Source organism: Cricetulus griseus, chromosome 8 (assembly GCF_003668045.3).
Source record: "Cricetulus griseus strain 17A/GY chromosome 8, alternate assembly CriGri-PICRH-1.0, whole genome shotgun sequence".
Classification (NCBI taxonomy): domain Eukaryota; kingdom Metazoa; phylum Chordata; class Mammalia; order Rodentia; family Cricetidae; genus Cricetulus; species Cricetulus griseus.
Window position 1 is genome coordinate 61,743,386 of NC_048601.1, and position 26,927 is coordinate 61,770,312.

Below are 26,927 nucleotides of genomic sequence, written 5' to 3' on the forward strand. Positions count from 1 at the left end.
GTGTCACCACTGCCATCTACACTGACATTTTTTTTAGGCCACAGAAAGGAACTTGCATTGATCTTGTTTTTCTTGAGCCCTGTGGGAGCCCTGAGGCTTGCTGAATCCCTGAGATAGGCATCCCCACAGCTCTGTCCAGCCTTTCACAGCCTCTGCTATTTTCAAGTGTCAATGACATGGCTTAAGGCCTTACTGAATTATTAATGACTTGCTCAAATTGTTTGTAGAACTCAATCCTAGCCAGAACATAACCAGAGAACCCCCACTGTTCTGAATTTCAGGTAAAAGAGCAGGGCACCAGAATATTTTGCATGTCAATATTGGAAACTTACAGTGATTTAAGATAAAAATGATAAACAAATACTGTAAGGCCCCAGGAAGCTCAGGGCTCCAGAATCTTTTCCCAGGACTTCGGCCACCCAAACCACAAGGGAAGAGGTGGAAACTTGACAAAAACAGCAAGAGGCTTTAATGAAAGGTAGATGTTTGTACAAATGGGCTCTCTTAGCATGCAGGCTAGAAAGCAGTCCCATCATCCAGGCACAGGCTGTTTTAAAGGCAAAAACAATAAGCTTAGGGGGGCCTTGACTCTCTGTCCATTGAATATGTGACCAGAGTCATGGATTCTTAGGAAGCCCTTTGTCTTGAGGGGAGGCCTGGGAATCAGATAGTCTCCTGACCCCACCAGTTGTAAAACCTGCAGACCTCAGGATGTGCTAACTAATGGTAGCTATCTCTTTGTTTCACAGGGACACTTAATTGTTAATGATTGACACATTGGCCCTTGGGGCAATCTGTTTCCTTCATGAGCCCCTGGAGAGGGTGGCCATCTGGGAATTCTTGGTACCCAGTTATTTTATGGCCTTGTAAGGGAGTAATTGCTGGTGGCTGGAAAATTCCAGGAACCAAGTTATAGTAGTAGCTTTGGTCAGTTTCTGGGCTATATTTCTTTGCTAATTTTTAAGTCTTTCAATACAAGGAAAGAAAAAAACAAACAAAAACATAGTAAAACTAACTTAACAAACAAATAAGTGAATAAAAACAAAAGCCATAAGGGAATATAACTGGGTTTCTAAATTCACTAAGAGGATACAGGTGAAAAGCCCAGAGAGACTCTTCTGCTACCTGTTATTCTTTTGTTTAAAAAGAAGAAAAGAGAAATGCTGAGACATGAGACATAAGACTATAAGTTTATTATAAGGCCCAGCAGAATGGGGAGACTAAGAAGAGGAACAGGGTAAATGGCTTACTGCCACGGCCAGTCACCAAAGAGAGACAGAGCATGAGCATAGGTGGAGGACAGAGTAGAGTAGGGGAACAGAGAGCACAGAGAGAGGGAACAAAGAGCATAAATGGGCAGAGGCCTATCTTTTAAAGGGGTCCTCTGCACCTGCATGCAGACTTAGTTCCCATGGAACCTTGGGCTGACCAGGGTATTACCTGTTCCACCAGGTAACAGGGGCAGGCCAGCATAATGCCTGAACATTTCATTCCCACCTCTACTTATTATTTAAAAAAAAAAGGTGGGGTGTTAGACATGGCAGGTTAAGGAATAAGGGCGTCGAATTCTCAAGACTGCTTCCTGCTGATGTGGGGGGCGTTGACCATCTTTGGGGGACCCGAGAAGGTTGGGGTGCTGCCACGTCCTGGGGAAGCTGGTTGTTCCATTGCAGTCCAGGCTGTATGGAACTCCCTGGCGCCTCTTAGACCTGGCAAGATGTTGACAAAGCAGAAGACAAGGTTAAGTTTAGAAATTTTTTTCCTTAGGTCCTGTCATTTGAGGGGATGATTGTAAGATGAGGGAGGGGTTCCCGAGGAGTCTTAACATGAGAGAAGGGAGTCCTGGGACCAGGGAAAGATTGAATAGCTGGAGTGAATCTGACCTGTTTGTTTGGATCCAATTCAGCTCCCTGGAGCTTACAAGAATCCTTAGAGTTTGTAGAAACCTAAGTATTAGACCCTTTAGAAGCATATTCATGTTAGAAGCAACTTGGCTGAAAGTATTACCATTTTACAATAGACAGATTTTTTTTGACAATGAAAAACATCTTAATCTTGACCTTGTAGTTATGATCCTATAGTGGTATTGTAGAACTGACTATGAACAGTAGCATGAGAAATAGAGAAATCCAGAACATATTTCATTCTTTTAATGTCTCAACTCATTTTATCATCATTTAAGCCTTTTTATCCTCAGGCCTTTGTAACTACATTCTCAGACTTTTATACATCTTAGACTTTCCTATCTTTACATAGATAAACCCTAAAATACCTGTTACTGGAATCTGTTTTGCTTTAAGCTGGCAAGACTACCAGTCATCAAAAGCATTAGAGCTTGAGAAGGATAAGATTTTACCTGAATCAATGATTAAAGAATAACAGAGACTTGCCAGCAGGCTGCATGGACAGCCATCCCAAGGGTCCTCCATCCACAGTAGTGGGCTGCAGGACACCTGCCTTCTTGCTGATAACTTGTGACCTGTGGATTACAGACTTTGGGAAGACTAGCCTACCGTTGGCCCAAGCAACGCGGGGAAAGTCAATTCCATTGTCCTCTTGTCCACAATCTGTAATACTTTGTAGTAGTTGAGGTGAAGGGCAGCGTTGCTCAGTTACTAGCGTTGTCACTGACTCAAGATGAAGTTTCTTCAGTGCCCATCAGTCTTCTCGGAGGAAATGGGGTGGGGCCAGTAGCTGGCCTATCTCTCTGTTATAAAAAGCTTTTTAACAAAACCATTTAAATGCCATATTCTCTAGATCTCTGAGCATTTGAGGGCTGTCATCTGTTTAGTATCTCAGCAGTTAAATTTGTCTTTAGTTAGAGAAAAATCCCTTTTTGTAATAAAAGCTGTACCTTTTTAAACGGCTTACAGGATGGACTGAGTGATATAAATATTTTGTTAGTTTGAAATAGACCTTTATGGTTTTAAACTTTCATCATCATTTAAAGATACATGAGTTAAATTTAAGTTGTATAGACTTATCTTATATTTTAAGTATAGTTAAATTAGACCTTTATGACCTTAAATGTTTACCATCATTTAAAGATATATAGCAATTTAGAAATATGAGACTTAACAGTTTAATTTAAGTTGTATATAGAGCTAGATAAGTATAAAGTTAAATTACAGGTACAGAGACAAGCAGGACTGGATAACAGTAAAGGAGAACCACAATGTAATCTCTGATCTGTACATTGTAGCAAATGGACAGGAGATTTAAAGGGAGAGAGTAGATTGAAACAGAGGGCCCTAGAAAGGCATAGTATTTAGTAAACAAGCCATGAACAACAGAGCCAGTGAAAGAAGAAAAAGACAAAAAATAAAATAAAAAGCAAAATGATCTGGCAGAAATAAAAAATCAGGTAGACAGGTTTGCTGGCACAGGCCGCTGGAGCTGTGTATGCCTACAGATAGGTCATACAACCAAAACGGCGGGGACTGTAAGCTGCTTTTGTCTGTTTACCTGCTTGTTGGATGAAACCAGAAAGGTTCCTCTATGCGTTTCCCATGGGTGAGGCAAGTGGAAAACCGGCAAAAAGCTTCTCTATGGATGCACGTCTGCCCGTGGGAGTTGCCAGGGACCTGGCCCCGAAAGGGTCACAGCTGTCCTGAAACCAAAAAGGACCCAGTGGTCCGAACTGAAAAAGCAAAAAAGCACCACTCCTGGAGCAGGATCCCATACCTGACCTTTAGGAAATGCACCAAACAAGTGAAAGAAGAAATAAAAAGCAAGATGTCAGGTGGCAGTGCTTGCCCATGTAAGTCACTGAAGTGAGTGGGTAGACCTATGCTAGGTCACAAGGTTATGACCAAGATGGCAGCCCCCAGGTTAGCCCACATGTTTGAGATGGCAACCTCCGTAAGCACATTCTCAATTGCCAGAAAAGTTTTAAACCTCATTCATGTGGAAAAATGAAAACCAGCAAACAAACAAAACTCTCAGAGCATCTTAAGCAGACTTTGCCAACCAAGAGGAAACACAGTCAGAGAAAGAACAAACAGAACAATGAGGGACATTCCCAGGTGAAAGAAAGTTTCCATTGGGAGGCAGAACTCTGCTCATTTACCTACTCCCTGGCAGTAACTGAAAGATCCCATAAAAATGTATTTCCCATGGGCAAGGCCAAAATTTGGCACAGATTGCCCTGTCTGAGAGCACCCAGCCCGAAAACAAAAAATGGACCCAGAGTGAAGAGTGCTGGGTCTGCCCCATGGGAACAGTTCTGGGTATCTTACCAGATTGCAGCAAATAGGCAGATCAGTGAGTTCAAGAGATCCTTAGTTGGAAAAGCGACAAGTTGAGTTCCGGCATCTCAGGCTGCTGCAGGCAGGAGGAAGTGCCAGGAAAAGTGGAGATGGAAGTGGGTTAGCAGTTTAGATTTTAGGATCTCCGAGATTTCCCCTGCTCCTGGAAGGAAAAGTTACAAAGAAAGACTATCCCACCAGCTAGATTTGGGAAAGGGTCTACGGAGATAGCCTAAACCAAGTTGGGCGCCAAAATGTTATTCTTTTGTTTAAAAAGAAGAAAAGAGAAATGCTGAGACAGACGTATTGACTATAAATTTATTATAAGGCCCGACAGAATGGGTAGACTAAGAAGAGGAACAGGGTAAATGGCTGACCGCCACCGCCGGTCACCATAGAGAGACAGAGCGAGAGCATAGGTGGGGGACAGAGTAGAGCAGGGGAACAGAGAGCACAGAGAGAGGGAACAGAGAGCATAAATGGGCAGGGGCCTATCTTTTAAAGGGGTCCTCTGCACTTGCGTGCAGACTTAGTTCCCATGGAACCTTGGGCTGACCAGGGTATTGCCTGTTCCACCAGGTAACAGGGGCAGGCCAGCATAATGCCTGAACCTTTCACTACCAACACTTTTTCTCATGACACAGGCATGGCAATTCTGGGAATTTCCTGAAAAGCAGTACTATTTACATTTGAGTAAACTGAATCTTGGCATTCATATAACAGCATTAATAAAATCTAGGGATTCGTATAAAAGTAGAAAACACTTTACATATTCTTAACAGGATTGATTCACTATAGAAAACTGGTATCTGGCTACTAAGTATGCTGATTTGAAAACTGAATATCCCTGAAGCTCATATTTGTATATTTATTCTCATACTTCTGACACTGTTTGGAAGTTTCAAAAACTTTGGAGTTGAGTCCAAACTGCAAAAAGTACTTCACAGGTGGTAGGCGCTTGACTTCTATTATCTAAGGGTGTTTTTATTATCGCCCTGTGATTCCAAGCTCACCATAATATATCTGAGGTGCATTTAAAGCACTCTATCAGTAATGATGAATTGAAAAGTAAAATACATAACTATGTCTTATTTGGCTATGATTATTCCAAGAAAATTTAAAATGATTTTATTTTAATTATATAAGATTTTAAAATTTATTTTATAAGTGTTTTGTCAACACATATGTAGGTTTGTAAACCATGTGTGTGCCTGGTGCTAAAAGAGTTTAGATGTGGTTGTCAGATTCTTTGGTCTTGGAGTAATGGATAATTGTGAACCAATATGTGGATGTCTAGGAACCAAACTTGATTCCTTTGCAAATCAGCAAGTGCTCTTAACTGCTGTGCAAACTGTTCTGCCCATTAAGGTAATTTTGAGGATACTGTGGATGGAATTGTTTCTTTCTTTCTTTTTTTTTAAAATATCTGTTGTAAATATAATAGTAGGGTGCAGCTTTTGTTAACTTTGTGTTCTGCCACTATTCTGAAAGCTTTTTGTCAGATTTAACAGTTTGCAGGTTGATACATTAGCGTCCTGTATGCATTGAAACACATTGTATGCAAATAATCTTTTATTCATCCTTTCCTTCATATGCGTTTAATGCAACTCCCTTATTGTTTCTTAGTTTTCTAGATGGTAATGCAGTAATTTGCCTGTCTCATATTCCACCTGTGATGCAAATGGGGCTGATAATTTCTATACTGATAGTGGGCAATTACTACTCATCTTGCCATGTATGAGAGCAGGAAAACTAATGTAATATCCATCAATTCTTGCAGACAGATGAAGGGATAGAGGTGAGGACTATGAAATAACTACTATTGTTAGACCCCCGGAAAACTCAGGTATCCGGGTTCCCAGGCCACGACCACAGTCACCCCAATCACCAGGCAGATTCAAGAGCTTGCTGCAAACTGCATGAGGCTTTATTGTAATTTAATGAGCTAACCCCATGTTAGCTCTGGTCTTTTGTCCACCCACCATGGCAGTTGGCTATGAAAGACAGTTTTAACTTGCTGCGGAGCGATCTTGTAGGGCAGCATAAGGGGAGTGTCTAGGAGTACGCACAGGCTCAGGATTGGTGTGTCTCCAGTCTTGGAGGGCTTGCCCTGTGTTGATTGGCCCATAGGCCCTCCCAGGGTGGTTGCTATGCTATGTCATTGCTGTATGCTTGTCTGTAAAGTACACCCAGTGTCGTAAAGCATAGTGCCACCAGCTAACTTCTGATTGGTTCCTTGTCATGAGGTAGGCGTCTGACCTCTAAATGACCAAGGCAAGGTTATGGCAAGCACGTGTTACTGTCATGGCTGCCAAAATGGGGAGCTGGTCCCTTCACTATGGCATTACAGATGGGTATCAGCACTACTTTGGACTAATGTGAATGTCTCAGGATGCCTGTTTTGTCATTCATATTTTCATTAGCAGGTGAATTCTGCCTGTTAGGCAAAGAACAGAGTATTCTCTATTACTAGTGTATACCTATGTGAGTACATGCCTGTTGTAGTCTAAATTCCCAACGTAAAATTTCCTGCTTGTATTATCTACAGGGACTGCTGTTTTGACACATAAATATCAATTGATGGCATAGCCCAGGCATTTCATCTGCTGTCACCACTATATTTAAGGAATCTAAGAAGAGACCTTATTACACTTGTCCTATTAATGCTGTTGATGTAGAATATGCTTTGGGCTACAACGAGCTTTCTTGTAATCTAACAAATCTCAGGGAAACATTTGAAACTTGAGTACACATTAGCAGATAGAGATACACAAAAGAACAACTGGGAAATCCTCTCCCTTCTGCTTCCCTGGGAGTTTAGGTTATGACTTGTATTATTGTGGGAGGATACTCATTTTACTATACACAATAATATATTGCAATATCTTCAGATACTGATTTCTAATAGTGATGCTATAATCTGCCCCAGATCAATGGGCATTAAACCTTGCTGGAACTCCAGTTAACAAATTGGATATATATTTGATCAATGTTCTTGGAGCCTTTCCTGTTTTCTGTTGAAATAAAGCTAAATTCTCCTTAATTTTCTTACTGGCATTTCAGATGATTGTTATACATTCTTCTAGAGACAGAAATGCTAAGAACTGAGTCTTATGTATGTTTATCTCACACCTGATAACAGAAATGTATAATAAATATGTTGTTATGTGTATTACAGGAGAAACATACAAAGGAACAGACAGCACTGACTACAGTGTCTAATTAACTCCCCGATGTTAAAAGTTGCTTTTTCTGATTGGAAGCAGCAGCAGGCCCCAGTTATGCGCAGGGGGCTCTCTTTTTCATGATGTGTCCTGCTTACAAATGACTCCTGCAAGGGTATGAGAAACCTATAAAGAACTCATCATGAGAGTGAACTATGCTCTAGGCACATGCAAATCTTTGGGGACTGAGCAGATTTGGCCACATCTGCAGGGTTGATTCAACTCAGTAAATTATCAAATGATCAAGGGCTGCAAGTGTCTCCAGCAAAAGGAAAGATACTCATTTTTTCTACAACAAATATTTTGCTTTCTTCAATACCGGCAGACACTAATTTGTGCTCTCTAAATATCATCTTACTTCCATTAATTTGACTTTCAGTAAATGCTTCTTTCCTACTCTATCATCTAAGACAGACACCCTTCATTATGGAACAAATTCAGAAAATAAACTGCTAAAAGGCTTCCTTCATTGGATAAGCATCTTAGTCACTCATCTTTTTTACCCCTCCTTAATGATATGCTTGGTGTGAAATACAAGCAGTAATAATACCTAGATCCAGAGAAAGCAGTGACCAACAGTCTCCAGAGAGGTCTGTATTCATCATCACATCATCTGCTTTATGTTTGTTCGCTTGCTTGCTTTTGTTTTAACCTTTTTTTTATAACTAAATAATTTGTCTTACACTGTTATGCCCATGTCGCAGAACCCCAAAAATCCACCACTGTCACACCAAATGGGAAAACAAAGGTTTCTTTATTATGAATTGCAACTCAGATCCTGCCAATTTGGGAACAAGCAGAGACCTGCTTTTTGGCTGAGGGGGTTTTTAAATTGGGAAGTTCCAATGACTGGATGCCTTGAGATTACAAAGATTTTTTGTGGTTACATAAGATAAAACAATAACTGTGATTTAGGCAGGATGCAATTAAGCAGGAAGCTGGGGAGGAAGACAGTTTGTTACTTATCTCCCAGACAGGGACTTACAAGTACTAGTTGAGTTGACAAATATCTGATCTTCTTTAGGACAGAGAAACGTTGAGACAGCTGGGGGGTTTATCTGTTAAAAGGCCTCTGTACCCTGTTCTTTGTTTAGCCTTATCTGTCTGGCTGCCTTTTTAGGAACTCAGACAGCCCTGGAAATTTTCTTTATCCTATATCGGCTTTGGAGTCTAAGTTTTAGACTTTTATTGATTTTTCCCTTCCAATACCATCTATGATTGTTGTGTCACACTGATTCCATAGTGGCCAATCAACAGGTATTTCATCTTTTCTCACCTCTATTGCCATTTATACACATCTAGCACTGATGTTTCCTATATGATCCAGACCTTTTCTTCTGTTCTCTATTTAGTCTTAACTTTTAAAAGGATTGTCTTTTGGAGTAGAAGCCTTCCAACAAACAGTATGTTTCCATAACCTTGCACTCACTATGTTCCCTGCACCTGCATGTTATGCCACCATCAAATCTCTTCCCTTCCTCTAAAAGAAATCAATTATCAATGTCTGCCATTAGGTTATAGGGCTGGAACCAGCCAAACAGATCAGAATGTAGCATGAAAGTGAGTGCTTTCCACAAGGAAATGCAGCTACAGTGGGGTTCAGAGTATTTTCTTATAGAGACATATAAGTACTTGTAAGGGATTATGGTTAAGAGAGTTGAGCAGAAAATAGTATTGATGAGGATAGGGATCACTTGTACAGTAATCTAGATCTAAGTTTATAAACAAGACAACTGTACAATAACAGAATAAATCTATTTTGGTGGGCCAGAAAAAAATATCTGATGGTATACATCTATGGGTTTATACATGTTTGAAAAGTTTGCAAGTGAGATGTGGTAAATATTGACAACAGGATTAGTTTCCATGAAGAGGTTACAGAAACAAGCAATGTGATACAATGAAAATAAAATCTGTGAGTTTACCTGGTAGAAAAATGAAAGGCATCTGAGAAGTAGTGGCACATGGGTTTAGTACTAGGACTTGGGAGGCAGAGGCAGAGGCAGGTGGATCTCTGAGTTGGAGTGTAACCTAGACTACATAGCAAGTTCAAGGACAGCCAAGGCTATACAGAGAATCCCTGTCTTGAAAAACAACAAAAAGGGGGGGAAAGGGCTGATGTGATTTTGGAATGATATTGGACAAATTAAGTTAATCTCACATCTTTTGTGTAGAGATATGAATATATGATTCTATGCATGGATAAAGACACAAGTAGATAACTTCTCTGGGTGCAGAAAGATTATTCATATACCACCAACATCCATAATCTATAATTTCAACATTATTGGAAAGAATACTTAATTTAACACAAAAATTCTTTGAAAATATTATAAAAACTATAGGATAACTTTAAACTTGCCCTCCATATTTAACTACAAATTTATCACTATTTACAAACACAAACAATTAACTGTATATCTATTTCTATTCTGGGCATTTCTCCTAGGGTATGACTTTTTCGTTATTAATGATCAATGTATTATCCAGCCTTAGTAAGAGATTTTTTTAAATAAATATTAACTGCCCATAGGACACACATTTTTCATTTTTAGTGAATAATTTGCTTGCTGGTTTCATTTAGTGATTCATATTATTTACCATTTTTAGATCTAAAAATTTACCATTGGACATAAAAAACAATAGTAATAAAATCAGGAATGTTGCCTCATGTGCAAGACAAAATACTACATCCAAAGGATGCAATGAAACTTAAGGTTCCATGTTCCATACATTAGGCATGATGTCCTAGGATTCTGGAGCTACAAATGTTTTTTTCTGTAGGAATGAAATGCTAGAGTGTTCACAATATACAGAGAGACAACAAGGATAATTTTGAACATCTTTCAAAACTGCCTTGGAATATATATTCCAACTGTGTTGTATTTGTTGAGTACAATATTTAAACATTCATTTTAAATCGACCTGAGTCTAACAGCCCAAGTATAGCAAGAACAAACTTGTTTTTAGGTTTTATATTTTGATTGTTTACTTATGTGTATGCCATGTGTATGTGCCAATGCCCAGAGATCCAAAAAAGGTGGAGGACATTGTGGAAATGGGGTTATTAAAATTGAGGGGAAGCCACCAAATGTGAGCACTGGAGTCAAATTTGTGTCCTGTGTATGAGCTGACTGAAGTAAATATGTTGATTCTTGATACTTAGTGTTTAAGAATTATGGTCCTATAATTTTCAGAAATGTCTTACATTCTTACTACCAGGCTTCAATTTTACATAGTTATGAGCTCACAGCAGAAGTCATGCAAACATTTGTAAAACAACAGAAACAGCAACAGGCTCAGATGAGCTGAGGAACAGACCAAACCAGATTCATGGGAATTTATTGGTTTGCATCAGATCAGTCCTTTCTCTTTGGGGGCAAGGGGTTCTTATGGGTTTATAACATGATAACACCGGATTTCAAAAACTAACCATACTCCAGAACATCTAAAGATAGGAGTGATATATTCCAAACTAGGATTTATGAAAGTATACTGGTATATGATTTTAAGGAGAATACCTGGTTCCTAGAATGTGATTAAAATTTTCTGATGACAGTATTTCTGTCTTCAGTATAGAATACCAAGTACCTGGGAACCAGAGTAAGGCTTTGCCCATTTTGATATATGCAATTTCATAAAGTTTCTATTTAAAAGATATGAATACATACATATTATAATTTTCAGAAGAGGTTTTAGTAAAATTCAGGTTTCCTTGGATAAAGAGTATCTTGGAAAATTGACAGTAGGATTTAAATCTGTGGCATTCCTTATTCATCCTCTATGAGAGGCAGCCTTGAAAAATACTTTATCTCATTCATTCTCCTGTGAAGTGAAGTAGAACTGAGAGCACAGGACTGATATGAAGATCTTTTGTTGTTTTTAAATTTCTACAACACTACAGGAAATCCATTGGCCCTCTGGGGAGCCAACAGTACTAACTGTGTAATGTTTGGAATCCGTCAAAGGCACTATTCAAATCAGATTCAGTTACAGTTGAAAATATAGGGTTATTCATGACACAAGTTATATTCTCATTCTTTTTCACCAGCAACATTATTAGATGTGGTGAAATTCACTTTTCCTAAACACAAGACAACTTGGTTCATAATGGACCATGAACCAAACCAGAAAGGCAGTTTGGGTTATTGCATTCTTACTGTAGCTATTGAGAATAAAATGGGTCAATGGAATGTGGGATAATCATAGAGGAACAGAGAGACATGAGAACAGAGTAATAAAAAACATATATAAGGACGTCTAAGAAATAGAGGATATAAACAAATACAATGAATTTATCCTTCTTTTTAAATAAATGAGCAGAAAACAAGGTGTGATTTTTGCATCACAGACTAATTTGAGCAGAAATACATTCACAATTTAATTTCTGAGAGTTGTATAGTGGAATTATAGTTGGAAGGGTTGTTTTATAAAGCAAATCATTCCTTCCTTAGAAACTGCTGTTGTACTGTTCCTCATCAAAATGTAATCAAAGACCGTTAAAGTTACCTTTGCAATCCTGGCATTTTAAAAATTGGAACAGGAGGATTTCTATGAGTCTGAGACATTCTTAGATTTTTCAGTCCAGCCTGAAATACACTGTGAGATACTTTATCAATGTTTATCCCCTAAAACATAACTCCCAACATTTCTTTTCCTTGAGGTCAATATTCAAATGTGGTTTGATTCTAAATCCATTTTACCTCAATCTTAATCCCTTTATCTTGATTTTCACAACAAATTATGTGTGCTCCACATTAGAAATGGGTGTTGTGCACAGTAGTCACAAATAAATGAAGACTCATATTTAAATTTTGAATGTCTATCTAGACTCAACATTGTAATTTGATCACAGTTTGTTTTGTCTGTGTGTTTCTATAAGAAAGCCATTGCCAAGTTTCTGTCACAACAGACTGTTGTTCTTTATTAATTTTCATTTCAGTTAAAAACAATCTTATTTTGCATACCAATCCCTGATCTCTCTCCCTCTCATCCTCCCATTCCCCCCACTCTCTTCCTATCAGACCCCTTGTCAACTCTTCAGAGAGGGTGATGTCCCCTATGAGTGATCATCAAAGTTTCTCACATCATATGGGACAGGGCATAGGCCCTCCCCCTTCTACCTCGGCTGAGAGAGTATCCCTCAAATTGGAATGGGCTCCAGAAACTCCATTCATGCACTAGGGATAAATGCTAGTTCCACTACCAGGAGTCCAATAGACAGACCAAGCCCCTCACTGACATTCACATTCATGGGCCTTGGTTCAATCTTATGCAGGTTCTCCAGATCTCATTCTTGAGTGTGTGAGCTCCCACTTTCTCAGGTCAGCTGTTTCTGTGGATTTCCCCAACATTTTCTTGACTACTTTGCTCATCACTCCTCCTTCTCTACAACTGGATTCCAGGATTTCAGCTCAGCACTTAGTTGTGAATCTCTGTTCTGCTGCCATCAGATACTGGATGAAGGGTCTATGATGGCATTTAAGGTAGTCATTGGTCTCATGATATTGGAAGGGCATTTAAGGTAGCATCTCAACTATTGCTTAGATTCTTAGGTTGGGTCATCCTTGTGAATTCCTGGGAATTTCCCTAGTGCAAGGATTCTTGCTAAACTCATAAGAGTTTCCTCTATCAAGGTATCTCTTTACTTGCTCTGTTTCTCTGTTTTCCTCCAAGTTGTCCTTCCAGATTCCTCATGTTCTCCTTCCTCCTTCCAACTTCTGCTCATCCTTCTCCTACCTCCATCCACACCCTCTTGCTCCCAAATTACTCAGGAGATCTTGTCCTTTTACTGTTCTCATTGGGTCCATGTATGTCTCTTTTAGGGACCTCCTTGTTTTTTAGTTTCCCTGGAGGTGTGGATTGTTGGCTGGTTATCCTTTGCTCTATGTGAGTTCATCCCTTGTTTATCTTTATGTGTCTGGGTTATCTCACTTAGGATGGTTTCTTCTAGTTCTGTCCATTTGCCTGCAAGTTTCAAGAAGTCATTTTTTTACCACTCAGTAGTCATCCATTGTGTAAATGCACCACATTTTCTTTATCCATTATTCATTTAAGGGACATCTTGGTTGATACCAGGTTCTGGCTATTACAAGTAATGCTGCTATGAAGAAGTTGAACATATGTCCATGTGGTATGGATGTGCATCCTTTGAAATTATGTCTAAGAGCAGGAAGGCCTACCTTAAGATAAGAACTATAGCTATGCAGCTCTCTTGGTGAGTTTGGGGTCTTTTAGGATGAACATGATTATCCCAAAGGAGAGCAAAGAAAGTATAAGCTGTGTTTCTTGACTCCACACATGGATTCAGGAAAAGTGTCTTGATTTCCGTCATTTGGGAAAAAATGACACACATAAAACGTAGTCATACAAGGCTGGTGATACAGAACAAACACCTTCGACCCATCATGGTCCAGTCCTAGTTTCTTTTCTATTGTTTTCCTTTTTCTTTTCTTTTCTTTTCTTTTCTTTTCCTTTTCCAAACATGTCTACTCAATTACTGATGTTATAATTAGTTATTGGAAACCCAGGATTATTGAAAAAGGACAAGGTAATCCAAATAAGTGCAAGTTTTCAAATCAATAGAAAGAAATACAGTGATTAATTTCTTTCAGTGCTTCAAATTTATGTAGGTGTGTGCCTAACATCATTTGTTACCCTGTCTGCTAGATATCATTCTGAAGGTGACAAATATGTAGCATAACAGACAAAAATTTGCCATGTTTTTCTTTTGTGCCTTCTGCTGGCACAAATGAGACATTAGTACACGAGGAGGATCTGGACAAGGAGAGGAACCCAAATAGAGCACCAAAGGAAGTTTTAGATTTCAGTTTATTACCCTGAAGAGAAAATGACAGCATCTGTAGCAAGGTGTCCAAATCTCAAAATCTCTTCATCTTGACATCAAAGAGGATTTCTAGCTAGATCTTAGAACCTATAGAATCTGTCAGTGACAACTTGGGCAATTGTGCATCACATATAGAAAGGTGAAAATATGATGCAGCTCCATGTGCATGACAAAGTTCAGGAGCCACTGCTGCTTCCCTCCATATCTCCTTTGTAGCTCCCTGAAAAGCCACTTACCAATAAAACCAAATACACAGCTTTCACATTACAAAAAGTAACCCCAAATGTGCCATAAACCTACAGAAAAATATTATGAATATCCTGGAGTACAAAGAAAAAAATCTAGATGCCCTTGTATATAAGATAAACTTTTAGATAAGATACCAGTGTCACAATACACTGCAATACATAAGAAATATGTAAAACGTACCACATTAATTTAGAATTTGAGAATCAAACAAAAATCACAAAGTAATTTTTAAAAAATATTTACATGTGAAATAATTTGTATAAACTCTCAATGGCTCTTATTTCACAAAAAAAGATACACTTCAAAATTAGAAAAGAATTATTTTTTATTTCCTCTATTTTTCCTATCTCACAAACTTTAAAAATGCTGTTTGAGTTCAAAGTCTGTGAGGAAAATTATAAATTCTAGGATTGTCTTTTAATGCAAATATTAGAAAATTTAATTTATTGTTTGATGTAAGATTAAAGTCTCTTTATTCCAGAAGACACCAAGGTAAAACACAGGCCAGAGCTAGGTTATAGAACCCAGCCAGTGCCACCAGAGTAAAAGGGGCCAGGGTTCCCACGTGCAGCCCCTTAAGAAGCTCCCTTACGTCACCCCGGCTTTCCTTCACCACGCCCTTATGGGCGAGTCCCGGGTCCACCTGGTACCTGTCCCAGGACTATTGGGCGGGGCTAGGGTGACTCCCTACAGTTTGAATTTCCCTGGTCTAACAAAGTTTGATGATGTGTTCCTTATTCATTTATCTAGTGAGGCATCATTTCAAGAAAATTTAGAAAATATAATGTGAAAAAACAATGTATCTTAATTTGGATTTTAATAACTGCCGCATATTTGCGCTTGTTTATTTCATACATCTGCTTTAAAAATAATATCATATCATAAGATTTTTATTGCTGTGATGAAAATACATTGAAGGGACATGGAGGAACACTGCTTACTGGATTCCTCTTCATGGCTTGCTCCACTTCTTTCTTGCACCACACACAGGACTATCATCATTCCAGGGATGGCACCATCCTTCTGAGCTGGACCGTCCTGCATCAATCAACATTCAAGAAAATATACAATAGGCCAGTCTTGTGGGGAAACTTTCTAAACTGAGCCTCTCTCTTCCCAAATATGTCTAATTTGTGTAAAGCTATGTAAAAGCAGCCAGCACATGTACACTATGAAAAATATATATTATTATAATATTTTCAATCTTTTGCAACAGAAAGAACAAGGGAATAATTATTCATGATTTGTTGTCATTCACACAGAGGTATGCCTTCTCTCCTTGTTCTTCCTAATAGTTCATAGCCAATAGGGAAAATACTCTAAATGCAGGATGTAACAAAACTAGAGCTCACTTGAATGAAATACAGTCAAGATCAAGTGCAGAATGTTGGAAGATTATGTCATCTATCATTCAGAACCTTGATGATAATGCATTCTTACTGGAGGAATCATCAGACCATGAGATGAAAAGGTTTTTTGCTCCTGTTTATATCACTGAGTGTGGGTAACTATTACTCTGTTGACAACAGTAAATTGTAGTGTATTCTTTTATTGTTTACTGTGGGTGAGTAAACCACTGCCACTGAATTGAGATGGGACTCCAGAAGCCAAGTTGAATTTTCCTTAAATGAGTTTAGGAGGGGCTCCTGGTTTCTTCTGGTGCCAGTAACTTTTGCTTACACTTGAGCTGGCCTTGCATGAAATGGTGACCTTCTCCACTGGAGAAGCAGCAGGGAAGCTAAATACTGAGTGAGTATAATTTCCCCATTGAATATTATAGATATATATAGATATATATGTATGATAAATATTTATATTTATAAAATAAATAAAATAAATATTATAGATAAATATTTATGATAAAAAGAAATATATAAAAAGTAGAAATATAAATGGAAGATTATTTATTAATGTATACTAGGAAGAAAAAACAAAGAATAACATTGGTACTCTTAGAGCCAAACCTTGATGTGGAAAGATGCTGGGTTCAAAACTTCTAGTTTCATCTCTTACCTATGACAGTGAATAACAGGAAGCTGAACATTTTGGTATGAAAATCCATCATTTTCTCTAATTTTTTTTGGTCTCCATAATTCATAGGACTTAAGTAAGTCTCTTTAAAGCATCTCTGAACATAAATAGGAAACATACAAATATCAGGCTGCAGCTTAAGAGATTTTTGGCTTATAAAACTGTGTAGTCTATTTACTTATGTATAGCATTTTGTGATGGTTAATCTTTTTGTCACCTTGATATTTCTGAGTAGATAACCTCAGCTGAGTAACTTCCTACATTACATAGGCATGTGGGTTTGTCTTGGAATGGGGAGGTAGTATTTTCTTTATTACTATTAAACACTCAGACTCCTGTGGCCAATGCCATCACAATGCAGGCAGGTCTGGGCTGTACAACACAGCTATCTGAACAAGTCAGACAGAATGAGTCATTCACCAGCATCTTTCCATTGCCTCTCTATGAGTTGGTTCCCCTAGATTCTTGATTGACCTCCTACAAGGATATATGCAGGTTGAGCTGATATATGCAGGATATATAGGATATATAGGTTATATATCCTATGCAGGATATATAACCTTTGAGCTGAAATAAATCCTTCCTTCCTTGAGTCACTTTTGGTCATGGTGCTCATAACAGAACCAAAAAAGCAAAATAGAAAAAAAAGTTATATATTATGAAAATAAAGTACTATCCCAACACCATGCCTCTATGCTTCCTGTACTGATGACCATAGAATAAAAGTTGAAAAATATAAAGAAGCCCTTAATTATATGCTTTTCCTATAAGTTGCCTTATCATGGTGTTTCCTCACAGAAATACAATAGTAACTAAGACAGTACTTAAGAAAACCATAAACTCCAGATTGTCTCTTGACAACTTGCCCATTAATCTTAGTCCAATCATTTTTTAACCCTCAAATCTCCAGGAACAGCACTATCCCAATTTAAGATATGGATCCAAGGTATGCTTAAATCAAATACTGAATCCAAGCGTAGGTAATAGAAAAAATAGAAGCCCTCTTCTCTTAAATATAGATATGCTACTACTGCTCTTGTGGCTATTCTCATATATCCTGTGCTCTACCCCATGCTGGTAAAAAGAGAACCCTGAGTGATGAGATACAACAAAAAACTACTCACATTAAAGAACAACCATGAACAATATGAAAAGTATTCTGTCAGTGAAGTGCTGGCCTTTAAGTTACATTATTTTCTAAGACTTTTCAAATGTTTTTACTTTCAAATTTTGATATTTACTGTGTCTGAAAAATCATTTAAGGTTAATCAGACATTTTAAATGACTTTATAGGATTTAATTAGTAGAATGTAAAATTTAGATGGAATTATAGTATGTTTTCAATATTTATGTATATTGAATATGTATCGTAGGTATACATACATACACATATCTTGAAGAAAGCATGCAAATTTCTCTATTGTCACTTTTAGAGAATCAGCCTAATTCATGATTTTATGAAAGATTTCTCAATCTTGGTTGTTAGTTCACAAATACTAGGAACAATATCATTTTGAGAATTTGTGAATAGGAAACTCATATTTGGATAGTTTGATATCCTAAATCCTGGTGAGCATCTAAGATTACAGATGCTTTATTTACTGGTTTGAAGACAGATCTTAGATGTTTCCTTCTCTTCCTGTTAGGTTGTTAGTTTTGAACATTATTCATTTCTTCACAATCTGGTAACTTCCACTTTGCTTGTTCAGATATTTTTCTAGTAAAGAGACTAATTATGTGTGAAATAATTCAACCTACAAAGCCCTCTATAACGATAAAAATTAAATTATTACAACAAGTCATAGCATCACTGGTCATGCTTACAAAAATGCCATCATTTAAACTTTGTTCATATGTGTAAATTGAAAAGTTGGAAGAGCTCAGTGTATGCATTGTGGTTCAACATTTGGAGCATCTGATTTCATTAATATGAAGATGGAAACATTATTCATGATAGTTATTTGGGTCTGGGTAGTTTTCTTATTACTGTTAAAATTGTACTTGTCTATTTACATCTTACAGTTCTGGTAATGTGTCCCACATTCTTCATTTCTATGACATTAACAAAAACCAAGCAACAACAACAACAACAAAATATTCTGTGTCCCAGAGTTTTAAATTGGGACTTCTAACATCAAGAAGAAAAAAGTGTTCTTTGTTGTATTTGCAGGGCTATATCTTGAACCTATTCTTCTTCCTCAAGCCTGTCCACCTTACAGTGCTAATTGAGGCATTGTTTTATTGTTACCACCTTCCCTGACTCTAATATTCTCCTCTCTAATATCTAGTCTTGTAATTAAATCTTATTCACAATAAACCTCTAAGACAACCTCCTTGTATTAACAACATTGATTCTTTTGGATAAATGTTTTTTCTATAAAGATATTTTCACTCAATTTTAAATTATTGTGTCATAGATGCTAGTATTTTCTAATTGTATATACAAACATGCATATGTGTATATTATCCCTCATATATGCATTTTAAAAGTAGATTCAATAATCAACATTTTTATCTTACCATATCTCTATCCTTTTTTCTTTTTAGAGAAGTTTTAATAATTGACATTTTTTATCCTCTATCTGTATTTCTTTTTTTTCAAAACCTCAAATCTAATCCTCTTCTTTCAGCTTTCTTCCTGACTGTAACCAACATTTTGTAGTCGATTTCTTTAAACTATGTCAATTATCCATAACTCATTCAATTACCAAATCCACCCAACCAGGCTCTTGGTAATGTGGGTGTCATATTCTTAAAGTTACTTCTTGTTGCCTGAGGGTGAAGGCATCTTTAGGGGATCCTGAAAAGAAACATTGGGGGGTTAAATCTCAAGCTGTATTAATTTTTTTCATACTCTTCATAATTGGGAAGTGAAGGCTTATTTCAAGTCCTGGCTAGAATAGTTTGTGAAGTTAGATCATCTTAGATGACCTCCTCAAAATCAACTTGAGCAGCATGTAGTCCAAAGTTGATCTTTAGGTGGAGTTGTTCAGCTTAATTTGTTGTCATAATCCTGATGAAACTGTTGTGGAATGATATTTTTTTTTTCCTTTTTTGAGTCTCAGTTCTCTGTGTTAACAATCCTGGCTGTCTTGAAACTCACATTATAAATCATCCTGCCCCAAATCACTTAGATCTACCTGAGTCTGCATTCAAATGATGGTATTAAAGGCATGTGTGATCTTCATTGTGGAGCCTTCACATTGCATTAGGTTTTTCTTTTTCTTGGTCATTTTTGCTGGGTAGTTCTCCCTTCTTCTTTGGATGCTTATTTGTCCAACAGTCTTAAATTCTTCAATATGGTTGTTTTTATTTTCCTGGAAAGACAAAAACAAAATCCTTCTCCATCCCTAACTTTGGAGAGGTTTCCTAATCTGATCCTTACAACTTTAATCTATGACTTCTAAATACTTTATTTGAGTTTCTAAAGCTCTTCTTTCATCCAGAAAATTTCCTTTCTTTTCAATAGGCATTACGGTACTTAATTGCTCTGGGAAGGAACTTTATCCATGTTGGCAGTAAACAGATGAGCCGGTTTTGGCATGAGGGCAACCAATAATCCCCCCAAGGTATTTCAGTAGCAATGTAATACTCCTTAAATATTTGTTTCTCTTCTGTTCCATATCAGGTAACTCTTCTAACATGAGGCAGATTTTTTCCAAAATGTTTTATTGATTATGTAGGAATTTATACAAAACAACTGAATCTACTTTTTGTTTTATTTAAATTATTTATTTAATACACATATTTATATATCCATCCTCCCATCCACTCCCCTTCTCATCCTCTCAAGTTTCACACCAATCTCCCCAAACCCATCCCCCAACTCATCCCCAGGGATGGTGAGACCCTCCACCACGCCATATCATTCAAGGGGGGCATAGGCACTCCTGGCAGTATCTGGGCAACAATAGTATCTCTCCATAGGGAATCAGCTCCCAATGTCCATTTGTGCTCTAGGGTTAAAGACTGGCTCCCCTTTTAGAGGTCACATAGACTGTCTTGTCCTCCTACCTGGCACCCACATTAGGAGGGCTTGGTTTGCTCCAATGCTATTTCCCCAGTTTTATGACTAGGATCTCCATGCTCTCACTAGGTCACGTCAACTGTTTCCCCTGCACTGTGTGGCTCCTTTGCACATCCCTCCTCCCTCTCTACAACTGGATTCCAGGATTATGGTTCAGTGCTTAGTTGTGGGAACGTATCTCTGATTCGAACAGCTACTGGATATAATCTCTAGGAACGGTAACCAAGGTACACATCAATCTCATTATATGGGAAGGGCATCTCTGGCATCATCTCCACCACTGCTTGGTTTCTTAGTTGGAGTCACCCCTGTGAATCCCCTAACATTTCCCATGTCCTAGACCTCTCTAAAAACATGTACTGTCTATCTCTATCAAGGCATCTCCTTTCTTGCCCTTCTCTATGCCTCCCCTGTCTCAGTCCACTTGTTCTCCTCCCCCTCCACTTTTTCCCTTCCCAACTCCTTACCATCCACCCCCCTATACTCCTATGTGGTTCAGGGTTTCTTGTTCCCCTCCCCTTCTTGAAGGGACTACAAAATCTTCTCTTGGGGTCCTCCTTGTTTCCTAGCTCCTCTGACAGTGTGGATTTTAGATTGGTAATCCTTTGCTCTATGTCTGAAAATCATATATGAGTGAGTACATACCATGTTTATCTTTTTGTGACTGGGTTACTTCACTTAATTCCATCCATTTGCCTGCAAATTTCAAGATTCCATTGTTTTTTTGTTTTCCACTGAGTAGTACTCCATTTTGTAAATGTACCACATTTTCTCTATCCATTCTTCAGTTGAGGAGCAACTAGGTGTCTTCCAGGTACTGGCTACTACAAATAATGCTCTTATGAACATAATTGAACATATGTCCATTTTGTATGAATGTGCATTCTTTGGGTATATGTCCAAGAGAGGAATTGCTGGATCTTGCGGTAGACTGATTCCCATTTTTCTGAGAAACCGCCATATTGATTTCCAAAGTGATTGTACAAATTTGCACTCCCACCTGCTATGGAGGATTGTTCCTCTGTCTCCATGTCCTTTCCACAAAGACTGTCATTGGTGTTATAGATTTTATCCACTGTGATAGGAGTAAGACAGTATCTCTGAGTGGTTTTGAGCTGCATTTCCCTGGTGGCTAAATATGTTGTGCACTTTTTCAAGTGTCATTCAGCAATTTTAGACTCCTCTGTGGAGAGTTCTCTATTTAGTTCTGTACTCCACTTTTTAATTGAATTGTCTGGTGTTTTGGTGGCTAGCTTCTTGCATTTATTTTCAAATTTATTTTGGAAATCAGCCCTCTGTCAGATGTGGGGTTGGTGAATATCTTTTTTCATTCTGTGGGCTGGCGTTTTGTCTTGCTCACTGTATCCTTTGCCTTTACAGAAGCTTCTCAGTTTCAGGAGGTCCCTATATTAATTGTCGATTTCAGTGTTTGTGCTACTGTTGTTATGTTGAGAAAGCAGTATCCTGTACCTTTTTGTTTGAGGCTGGAGAAATGGCTCATCCAAAAATATAAGAGGCAGAGATTTTTTTTTCTTTACCAACAATGCTTGAGTTAATAGAAGGAGAGAACCATAATCCAACTCAAAAGACAGCTTTAACTTTTAATTTGAATACAAGAAAACTATTCGCATTACATGTCTGTTGAGAAAAAGAGAAAAAAAACATTCTGGAAGATTTCTATCCTGTTGTAAATACAATATACTAATTGGCTCATTTACTCGTTTCTTGGATTATCTTTACTGGATTATTTATTCCTTTTCTTCAAATGTCTCAATTGTTCAGTGGATTCTGAATTCCTAGGCTGGAAACCAGTAGGTGGCCTTGTGTTCACAGGCTCCATCTAGCTTACAATCATGAGTCCTAGGAATAGAAGTATGTGCCACTACCTACTAGTTTCTGATTGATGGGATTAATGGTGTGTGCCTGGCTCTATGGTTTGTGGTTGACTTTGCCTTCTGAATCCTCAGTCAAGTGTTAATAAATCATAAATAATATATCACTACAGGTTAAAGGTATGCTGGCTTTTGATATCTCCTTGTTCACATCTCCGATGTTGCATATGAAGGAGAGGAAAAATTTTATCAGATAGAAAGAAACCACATGAAACTGGCATATCATGAAGCACATGGTAGTTGCAGAATAACACTGTGGGCTTTATATGCAAATGAATCTAGCTAGTAATCTATTATATAGCATCTCCATTCAAAGTCATTCAAAGATATGTAAAATAGATTACTATCATATATTTTCTATACGAAAAATCATACTTAATGGCAGATCATCTGGTTAGAATGCTTGACACATAATGATGTATTTAGCAGTTTGATTAATGGAAGTAGATATCCAGCCTTCAAATACACAGATTGTTTCAATACAATCTCAGCTGGAAGGAAGAATTAAATACAAGACTAAAGTTCTTTCTACATGTCTACTGTTACCATAGAGAACAACTTATATGAGACATATACAGATTAAAAAGGTAAAATTCACAATACACCAATACCTCTGTCTCATGCCATAAGACCCTAATTAGCCATTTATTTTTGTTTTAAATAGGACCCTTTTCTTTCTTCTGCCTTCTTAAAGTTAAATCTCTCTCTCTCTCTCTCTCTCTCTCTGTATGTATGTGTGTGTATGTGTGTTTGCTCTGTGTTAGTCTCTCTCTCCTGCCTTCCCTTCTTCCCCCCTCTCTCCTTCGTCTTTGATAATTTGTTTTATCAGATTTCAGATAGTAGCCTACTTGGCTTTACTGTTTTTTTTTTTCCTTAACATCACGAAATTGCTATTCATAGGTTTCTGTGTTACGCAGCTTAAACAATAAAGTCCAAATTCAGAAAGGATTCCATCTAGGCGGATAAAAATTATGTACACTCCTGTAATTCCACTGGTAAACTGTGCAAGAGACCCTCATTTCCCTGGGTCTTATTTGGAAAAGGTCATTGAGGAGTATGATGGTGGTTGAGCTACACAGCAGTGCCAATCTGCTGCCATACCTCACCAGCAAGGAAGAAAATGCTAATTCCTTTGTCATCAAAATCATGTTGTTCACGTTGAACTGAATCATACTTGAAAATTCTGTTTAATTCACTTGGCTTAGAAGGATAGTTACTGAATGGTCACCATTTTACCAGATGATACAAAGAATGGTATTTAACTCTGTTAGAATTATATAATTTAATCTCCAGTAAAAATATAATTGAAACAAAAGTAAGCTAGCATATGCAATTTGAATTGTGAAATATAAAATGATACAATTTACATATTTACATGCATAGTAATGGATTTTTTGTATAAATCATGAGTTTTGAAAATAGGATTTAAATAAAATGGTGAGTGAAAAGTTTTGAAATGGAGAATATAGCTTGTCCATCATAGGTTCACACATGTAAATGCTTGGACTTAACTTGATGGAGCTGTTTGGAAAACATTAGATGCTGGAGGCTGTATATCAATGAGGATGGTCTTTGAGGTTCCTAAGCTTAATCCATTATAGGATTGCATTTTCCTTCTCTCTGCCTACTACTTGCAGAAAAAGATATAAGCTGTAAGCTGCTGTTCTATCACCATGCATGCCTGAATACTGGTATATTTCCCACAACTGTATTGGCCCACAAATAACTCTTTGGAACTACAACTGACAAATTATATACTTTCTTTTTAAAATTGCCTTGGTAATAGGGTCTTATCAGAGCAATACAAAATTAAGCCACTAAATAAATCTTAATCAATCTATATCTCTATCACCCACTGGAGAGGTCAGGCATAGAGAAAGTGACTGGGGGAGAACTTGGGAAGGAGGAAAGATATTTTATGGGTGGACAGGACATTTGGGGTCAAGAAAGGGAGGATTTGGTGGGAAGGGCATTTGAGAGATGCTATGGAGGAAAGGAATGAGGGGAAAACCAACTAGAATTGGAGAGCATCTGTGGGACTTTCTGGAACTCATCTGCAGTGGAAACTTCCTATTATATACAATGGTGACCATGATAAATTCTCAAAATAAGGAGGGATACAGACTCCTGTTGGTTCTCACTTGTCAACAAATGAAGCTCAGTGCTAGGATTGGGTGTCATCTGATTGTGTTGTTGGTTAAATGGCTTCAATGAAAATCTACTAACAATCCAGTCTGCTGACTTGACAAGATGTTGTTCTATAAAAACAAATGTTAAGACCACATTGATGAAGATAACACCCACAAAAGTCATTGAACATGAAGAGGTCAAGCTGATGCCTACATAGAAATTTCACCCTTGTGTTCTAGTGTCTATGACATGGGAAGATTCTCTGCAGGCCAACAAATGAACACCAACCCAACAATAAAACTTTTGATCTATAACCTGTCCTGCCTGCACAATATGCTAGGGCAATGGTGGCAAAACCTTGTGAAAGTAATCAATTGATATCAAATTTGACTTAAGGCCCAATCTATGCCATTGAACCTTACTTGGCACTCCTTTAGTAACCAAGAACTAGAGGCTAGACAGCAATGAGACTTAAGGTAACTACAAATACTATTGATTATTAGTCATATATATATACATATATATATATATATATATATGAATCAGTCACATATATGACTGATAGTGATAGTCTGCTCTGCTTATAGATTGGTGCCTTATTTAGTCATCAACAGAAAGGCCTCCTCCTGCAGCAGGTAAGAACAAATAGGTGACTAAAAATGGACATTATTCAGACTGGGATAGAGACCTTGGAATGCACAGTAGTACATGATGTGTCTCCATCAAATATCTCCCTCCCAGAGCCAAGGGAACACCATGGAAGAGCAGGTAGAATGTGTGAGGGAGACAGAACGGAAGGAGAACACTAGAAGAACAAAATCCTCTATGGCAAGTAAGAAAATTTGATAAGTACCAATAGAGACTGAAGAAGCATACATAGGACCTACATGTGTCTGTACATGGTCCTCTGTATACGCATTATAATTTACACTTTAATTCTTTTATGTAAATCCTGAATGTGTAAATATGTGGGGCTCTGATTCTTGTTGCTTCTTTGAAACTCTTGTTTTTCTGTTGGATTGTCTTGTCCAACTTCAATATGCCAGTGTCCATTTTATTTTATTTTGTTCTGGAAGTGTTATATCCTGGAAGTGTTTTCTTTTCCAAGGAGAGATCGAAATGAAGTAGATTTGTATGGTAGAGAAGGTGGAGCAACACAGAGAGGAATAGAGGGAAAGGAAACTGTATTCAAATAAAAAAAAAAGTGGAAAAAAACTGAAGTAAGCTGAACAAGCCACAATGAATAAATTTGAAGCATCACCCTTCCATGGTAAATATCTCAGCTCCTGCCTCCAGGTTCCAGCCCTGCATGAATTTCTGATCTGACATCTTTTAGTAATTGGCTATGGTATAGAAGTATAAGACAACAAAAGACTCCCCTGCCATAAAAGATTGAAAGAAATAGGGGGAAAAGGTATTTCATGACATTTTAATTTTTAATGCTTATTTTTTATTTTGTGTGTACTGGTGTTTTGACTGCATATTTGTTGGTATTTATTGGTACACCAGATGAATGCAATATCTCAGAGGCTAGATGAAGGGAAGGTCTAAGATACCCTGGGACTGGGATTATGAAACATTGCTAGCAGTCATATGTGTGCTGAGACTCAAAGGTAGGTCCTGTATTAAGAGCTGCTTGTGTTCTTAATAACTAAGTTATCTTGCCAATGTGCTTGCTCAGCATTTTAATTCTCTAATTAGATAGAAAGTTCCTTTCAATTTAACTCCAAATTGGTGTGTGTATAGGGACATGTGTTGTATGAATATTGCCATAAATCTGTTGCTCTGAAAGTGCTATTTTTATATTAAGTCATGAGATTCATTCTTATGCTTTTAATGCTAGGCATGGGATAGAGGACACATTTAGGAAAAAACAGTTTTTCAGATTCCTATTTAAAAACTTCATATTGGCCTTTAACTCCAGGCAAAGGGAAACACTGCCAGCATCTAGAAACAGCAAAACAAGCATTCAGGGCAGCCTGAGCATTCACTTCTGCTTCCCTAGGTGGTTTATGTCATGGCTTCCATCACTGTGGGTGGGTTACTACTATCCTGTTGACAGTAATAAGTTGCCACATCTTCAGGCTGTAGGCCACTGATCTCCAGAGAATACTGTGTGCCAGATCCACTACCACTGAACCTTGATGGGATCCCATCTGCCAAGTTGTTTGCAAAAGAGGTTCCCATGGTTTCTGCTGATACCATACTAAACAATTGTAAATATCCTGACTTTACTGGCATGTGCTGGTGACACTTTCTCCCAAAGATGCAGACAGCAAG